At 32.3% G+C, this 7,425-nt stretch overlaps 1 long non-coding RNA gene across 1 annotated transcript; it reads left to right on the top strand.

Annotated features, from left to right (window-relative positions):
* The first annotated feature begins 2,776 nt into the window (after positions 1–2,776).
* LOC132746310 (uncharacterized) lies at positions 2,777–3,896 on the top strand. The gene is made up of 2 exons (XR_009627973.1): positions 2,777–3,046; positions 3,216–3,896. It is a non-coding gene; the product is annotated as an uncharacterized LOC132746310 (long non-coding RNA).
* Positions 3,897–7,425: the final 3,529 nt, after the last annotated feature.

Raw genomic sequence — 7,425 nt, 5'->3', positions numbered from 1 at the left:
TTTTCACTCTTTCCTTATTTTGAATATTTCCCTAAAATGACGAATGGCTTTGTCCAGATTAAAAGTCAGACAAGTCCATATAGGATATTTAGGGCGGTAAGGATTAATCCGCGTTAAGTGGCACGCAGACATGTATATACATGTAGATACCTTTGAAATTACATGTATATCATAAAAGCTTTCCGTAAATAACTTATATATATATGTATATATATTGACATTGACCATGTGACCTTGAAATCTAACTCGTCACCTTGACATACAGGATCTACTTGACAATGATGCAATTTCAGAGAAGTTATTGCTTTTTAACAGGATATATTGGATTAAATTACGGATATTATTTGATTTTTAACTTCCCTCTATGGTGCAGAAAACAGAAAATTAGAAAGATACTGTGTAAACTTAAGTAGCGGGATATTTCTCGACTTTTACATCCTCTTCCCTCATCCCCGCCCCCTGCCCCTCTTTAAACCAGTGTACGATAGAAAGACCGAAAATATATTGTATGTATCACAGGCAATCGGTGCGTGGCGATAGTATACATGTACATGACCACGCCCACTTATTTTTTATAATTTTTTTTTTTCACTAATAAAATATTTTTTCATTCAAAATGTTTTTAAAATATCTTATTTTCAATAAATCAACAAAGGAAATTTGTTTTTAAAAATTTCATCCATATTATACTATAAACATAGTTTATATATGGATGAAATTTTAAAAAGGATGTATTGTAGACTATGATAGGTGAAGAGTTAATTTGCTGTAAATAAAAGTATGCATGAACTTAAATTGTTAGCCAATTGATTACTTTAATTTACTTTGTTAAACGGAACACTAGCTATTGGCTGCAGATACATATCTGATTATCAGATAAATTTAAATGAGCACCCCACACCGCCACCGTACTGCAAATCTTACATATTCCCGATACATTGCATTTCTAACGTGAAAATAAACTACATGTACATTGTGACTGTAATGACCGTGCATTTCGGGGACAGACGCCGGGGTACAAACTGACTGGTTTTCCTCCACTATCCCCCCCCCCCCCCCCCGCACAGCCTTGAAATGTAATCGACATGTACATAACGGAAATTTTACTATAACTTCAATGAATTCAAATTATTCACTTCTTACTTTTACTTCTATAGATTAAACTTTTTTTTAAATGTTACCTTTCGTTTATAAATAGATTTATCTATTATATATATAGATCACATCACATGTACATGTTAAATTTACTATTTCGTAGATAAAGGCAATAAATTCATACATGAAGTTGTTTTGTTTTTCCCTGAAATGAGATAAGCTTCTATATCCGGGGTTTTCCACGTATTTACAATCGTTAAGTATTAATAACAAGAATTGATTTATCTGAAAACTTGTAATTGCATGTTTACACACAATGGAAATATGAATTATATTTATACAATTGCGAATTGTAACACTATTTGGTATCAAATAATACAATATCATTGAATATCATGTGACGGAAGGACATGGAAATCCATTCATGAAATTTGAGGCATATCTAGATTATGAAGAATATTAAAATTTTGTTCGACTTAAAAATAGTAGCAAAGCTTCTAAAAACAAGACTCGATGTTTAAAGCAGCATGCCCCAAGTTTCATGCTATTTTTATGAGAAAAAAATATAAAAAAGAAAAATACTGTCATATAAAACAAAGAAAGGAAGTTACAAATTGCAAACGATACTTATAAATCAACGAATTACTTAAAATATGTCAAAATATGCAAAAATAGCCCTTACTGCGTTAGTCACGCAGTACAAATATGGTGATAAATACTGTAAAATCAGTCGATAAACGCATATAACATGTAAATTATAACTTGAATCTTAAATCTTTTTACTTTTCTTAAAACCTTAGCACATTTTTCGCAAGATAGCTTTTCTTGAAATGAGCCGCGTCATGACAAAACCAACATAATGGGTTTGCGACCAGCATGGATCCAGACCAGTCTGCGCATCCGCGCAGTCTGATCAGGATCCATGCTGTTTGCTATCAGTTTCTATACTTGTAATAGAGTTGGTAGGCTTGTCTGGATCCATGCTGGTCGCAAACGCACTATGTTGGTTTTATCGTGACGCGACTCAAATATTTTAGCTCATCTGAAGACATGCAGTAGGGAATGGAGTTCCGCCTAAAAACCTAAATTAAAAAAAAAAAAGATTTACTGGAGTGGGTAGTGGGGAGGTGGGTGCACATATTCATTGTTTATTTACGTCGCACTCAAGTATGAAATTGTTTCACATTAGAAATTATCCAAAATAATGTCAACTGACTCAAATAAATAAAAAAACGGAAATTTTACTTTCAATTTGTGTATTGTTTTATATACATGTACATGTACTTTTGAATATAATAAATTAATTCTTCAAAAGTATATTTTATGCAAATTTGCACTTTTCATTTTTTTTACTTGTAAAAAAAATTAATTTGAGATGATAATAACCCTAGAACTCCCGATTTTGTATATAATGTGTCTGTTTTGCTTCGAATTAGGAACACTGCTGGAAGGGATTTTGCATGAAAATACCAAATATGAGGGGTCTGATCATCGTCGGATACCCACAGTTGGTTAAAGGGACTCCACTGAGGTTCAAAAGCCATAATGAGCTAGGGGCACTTTAAACAGGAATATATGCAAAGATAGTTAAGTAATATACTTTGAAATAAATTGAAAATCGTATTTTTATGCTTTTTTTTAACCCGGTTTGAGTAACGCTTTTCATTTTGGGTCATTTTTACAATTTGAATAATTATTCTGTAAAACGAATTGCGCGAATGATCTGAAATTTTGCACAAACATTAGTGGTCTAAACCTAAATCAAATGATATATTTATCTGGAAAAAATATTTCCAGTCCCATATTGTCGAAAAAAAACTCAGTGGAGTCCCTTTAACATGTAACATAACATGTAATCAACGGGTAAAATGAATCAAATTGCGTCCATATACAGCCACGGGTGACCAATGAAATCGTGTTTAGCAAAAATTTATATTCTTCGGCAGCAAAGGTTAACATAACATAACATAACATAACATAACATAACATAACATAACATAACATAACATAACATAACATAACATAACATAACATAACATAACATAACATAACATAACATAATATTTATTCAGCATTAAATGTTACAACATTTATAGCCATTTCAATATATAATAACAAAGGTAAACAACGCCCACGATGTAAACCTGTTTCACTTTTCTTGTCAATATAAAAGGCAAAACTATCCCAAAACTAAGTTATTCCACGAAAGTATATTTTTTCTAGAATTGATGTTTCACCAAACGTCCCACACAACACCCGGTGCACACAACGAGCGTTTTAATCTCCTCATGGATTCGCGACTCGATAAATGTTAATGGTTCGGCCGTCGGTATCAGACGATGGGATCTGATGAGGTACCGTAGTTTTTTGCCTGATTCACAAGGAGTTTCAACGATCGTTTTGTCAGCTTCCCAGCTCAGCCTGAGCACGTTTGTTAGCCAACGAAGTTTGAACATTATCCTTCTTGTATGTTGTCCGAGCTTTATGAAATACACTCGCAATAAGTAAGTTCTTATGTAAATTGGTCCCACCACGTTGTTGTGTGGACATTGCTATTTTCCCGCGAGACAGAGCAATTAATCGTTGTGCCTCCGTTGAAGAACTCATTTTGATCTCTAATATTACATATGATATGTGAATATAATGTTTTGCAGATGATGTACTTTGTAAAATCTTCATAAAATTTCAGCTCTGTTCTAATCAATCCAAAGAACTAATTAGTCCAAATAATAACTTTCAAAACTTAAAAATCCTACTGTCTAAGATCAATATCAATTTATCTATAAACACCGCGAATACATGTACAATTATACGACAATAAAAATTTGATAAGGCCTGGCTTTTTACTGGCGGCGAAGGTTTAATAAAATAAATTCGGTCAACACATTTATAAAGAATTTTCACTGCCTAAAAACATGAAATTTGAATTTCTTACATATATCAGTTTAGGCACTTGAATTAGAAAAATATGCAAAAGATATTTCGGAATATACTCAGAAATAAATTGAAAATTGAAAATTTATCTGCTATTTTAAGCCCGACTTGTGTGAAAAGCGTTGCAACGCTTTTCAATTATGAGTCATTTTTCACAATTAGAAAAGTTATTTCGGGAAAAACGGATTGAGTGAATGATCTGAAACTTTGCACACAGGTTATTGGTAAAGACCTACATCATATGGAACATTTATTCCTAAAAAATGGTTCAAGACCCGTCATGTCAACAAACCTCAGTTAAGTCCCTTTAAGCTATTGTTACTATGTAGGCTTTTTGAACTTTAGCAGGCCTTGAAGTTAATCATATGAGAGAAGTGAAGGGAAATTATATAGGTGACACAAAATGTTCAAAACTCCATAAAGATTCCATATTAACCCTTGTTCTGACAGATTTGTGAAATAGACTTGCCAAATATAGTTTACGTATAGAGGATATCGAACGAGCCTCTGGTTACACGAATATAATATTCTATTTATCACATACCCAAAAGAAAGACTGTTTAGAGTGCAAAAAGAATCATTTTTCATTGGCAGTGTACAGTGTAACGCTAACATTTAGGGCGTCTTTAATACTATTGTGAATAACGCAAATGACCTCACGTCAAAATATATGCACGCCCGTGCAATACCATTTTTACGGAGTCGCAAAATCGGCACGGGTATGTGAAGGAAATATATAATAAGGACCAAAATATATATTTGATGTATACAGCAGGACGTCTTGAGATTTGACAAATCAGGTGATTTTATAAATTCTATAATTCACATTGTATCAAATTCGGAATTGCCGAAAAGTTACGACTTTATAATTTAGTTTCTAACGTGATGCATATGAAACCGTTCTGTTTCTAAAATTTTCTAATTACATTCTAAATATAGAATTTTACACCTTGGGTGCTCAGGAAAATATTTAAAGATTTTAATCAACCGGTAACATGGCAAGATGCATAATAACTAAACTGATAAGCGTACCTGGCGGAAACGATAAACTTGCTGAGTCACGTGAGCGTTATGTTTAAATGAACGGAGTGCTCGAGAGTAAGTGCTCTACCTTTGGAGATTTTCGATACAATCTGCTTACAAATAATTGTAAAACATGCATTCTGAGATAAATGGGAACGAATTATCAAAAATAGATATGCCTGCTGTGCATATTTGACTCTATACGTCAATGGGTGGATCAAAAGTTGAAAGAATGCGCTACATTTGTGGCCCGCCTAGCAGCTAGTCGGCTTTTTTCAAATCAATAGAGTTTTATTATTTTACAAAACATAATTGAAAATAACAACAACTTGACGAAGTTGTGAGTTTGTTTGATTTTAACGTAGTAATCTGTTGAGCTTTATACTTAATGTAGCTCTACTGAACGAAAAAAAATGTATATTTAAAATCAGACAATAAAATTTAATTTTAAATGCATTAATTAACGGCGAGATTTCAATTTACTTTTTATAATGACATAATTTATTTTTCCTGATATGAACATATCACAACCAAAAATCAGCCACTCGTGCGTGCACGCGCGTATGCACGTACAGACACCACTCACTCACTCACTTCTGTTTTCTGTGTTTAAAATATCTTGCAATTCTTTTTTAAGATAAGTATTACAAATTACTGTCTAAGTAATCATGATCAACATCAAAAATAGAAACTAGGCTAAGAATTGACGTAATTCATACAGCCATTGACGTGTGTTTCCATTCACAACTGTGTGAATCTGGTCTACTTACACTTAATTAGAGGTTTTACGAGTTTCTTCTTTTATTAATTACTTTAATGACATCGATCTCAAAATGACAAGCAAACTTTACTGTTAAGTAAGTACAAAAAAGTTGTCATAGATTTATCTCATTGGTGTTTTTTTATAATTATAATGTTGCCGATTTTATAAGGTAAGAAATAGTAAAAAAAGAAACAACTGCTAGATAGATAGATACTTTTACATGATTTTCCTCCAGAATTGAAGAGCATGTAACAAATAAAACGTTTACAACTCAAAAACTTAGGCACAGCGTCATAACGGTTAAAACCATGGTTAAATTTAAACATTTCGCTTAAAATTTTTAACAACAGTGACCTCGGCATCACCTTTGTCCGTTAGGAACAGGTGTTTATATTGTTGTCAAGCCATTGCCATGGTGATAGCCAATCAGTTCCACACCTAGATATTCGCACCTGCCTGTCCTAAACACACACAAGTGTCACAAAATCGGTTATTGATTTTAACATTTAACAATATTTATGGTTGCAAGCGTCTGTTGGCGACGAATTATATCGATTTTCCCCAGGTGATGTGAAATAAACGCATACATGTTTTATCATTAACGGTAGTTACCATAGGAATCCGATAAACAAACATAAGGGCTCTAATAAGATAAAAATCTATACTATCCGTGCATATAATTTATATTTCATAACAAAAATTCGCAAGATTTCCTAAAATTGTACATAATACAACTTTAGTATTTATTAATCCCACAAAGCAATTACTCAATGTTAGTACACTCACTTTAATGCACTGCGTGCCTTGTTACATATAAGAAACTATCCCATAAATAGCTATCCCTTAAACCACAAATGAGAGTTATTCAAAGAAATATAAGTATTAGTTGAACAAAGAAGCAAGGTGCGTGGGACTTTTATTTTAATTGCACTTAAGCTTCATTTTTAATGTTGCCAGATCTATACCTTTTATGTTAACTGTAACCTTTTTACACGCAGTACGCGTATGACACTGTCACGTGGTAATTCTTCATTGTTTTTTTTATGAAATATAACTTTTACCTATTACTTTGTAACTGCTAAAATAGTGAGCAGTGAGATTTTATGCTTTTCTAGTAGGACATGTAAATCTAGATGTGGCTCGCTTTGTAAGACTTTCTTCAATTTCCTTTTAACAATTAGTTTTTATTAAATGAAAACTCTTGAGATTCTACACAATATGGGTCTTTATATAAGCTTACTTTTTGTTGAAAACAATGACCCGGTGTTCAATAAACTAATAAAGCCTGGGAGACCTAAGCCTTGGCAGTTATTATTAGCTTTATAAATAAACAACTAAACAATTAATATGAACGTCATACAGGATATTAACCCATGGAGTGGTTTGTAGTAGACTAGTATATTTTACTGATGAAAAAACAGTTTCATATAATAGTCCATAAATAGTTTAAATACCTACGTCATTTACATAATAAGGTGAATGCCCAATACTATAGCCATTTCTAACACAGTTGCAGAAAACTCTATACAATGCATTTATCTACGAATATATCTTTGAAAAATGCAATATTTTGTAGTATTTTTATCTTTAAATAAACAAAGAACAATAAA

The sequence above is a fragment of the Ruditapes philippinarum genome, unplaced genomic scaffold (assembly GCF_026571515.1).
Source record: "Ruditapes philippinarum isolate M1 unplaced genomic scaffold, ASM2657151v2 ctg3880_1_1_1_1, whole genome shotgun sequence".
Lineage (NCBI taxonomy): Eukaryota > Metazoa > Mollusca > Bivalvia > Venerida > Veneridae > Ruditapes > Ruditapes philippinarum.
The sequence above is the reverse complement of the archived record's forward strand: the minus strand, read 5'-3'. Positions and strand labels throughout refer to the sequence as shown.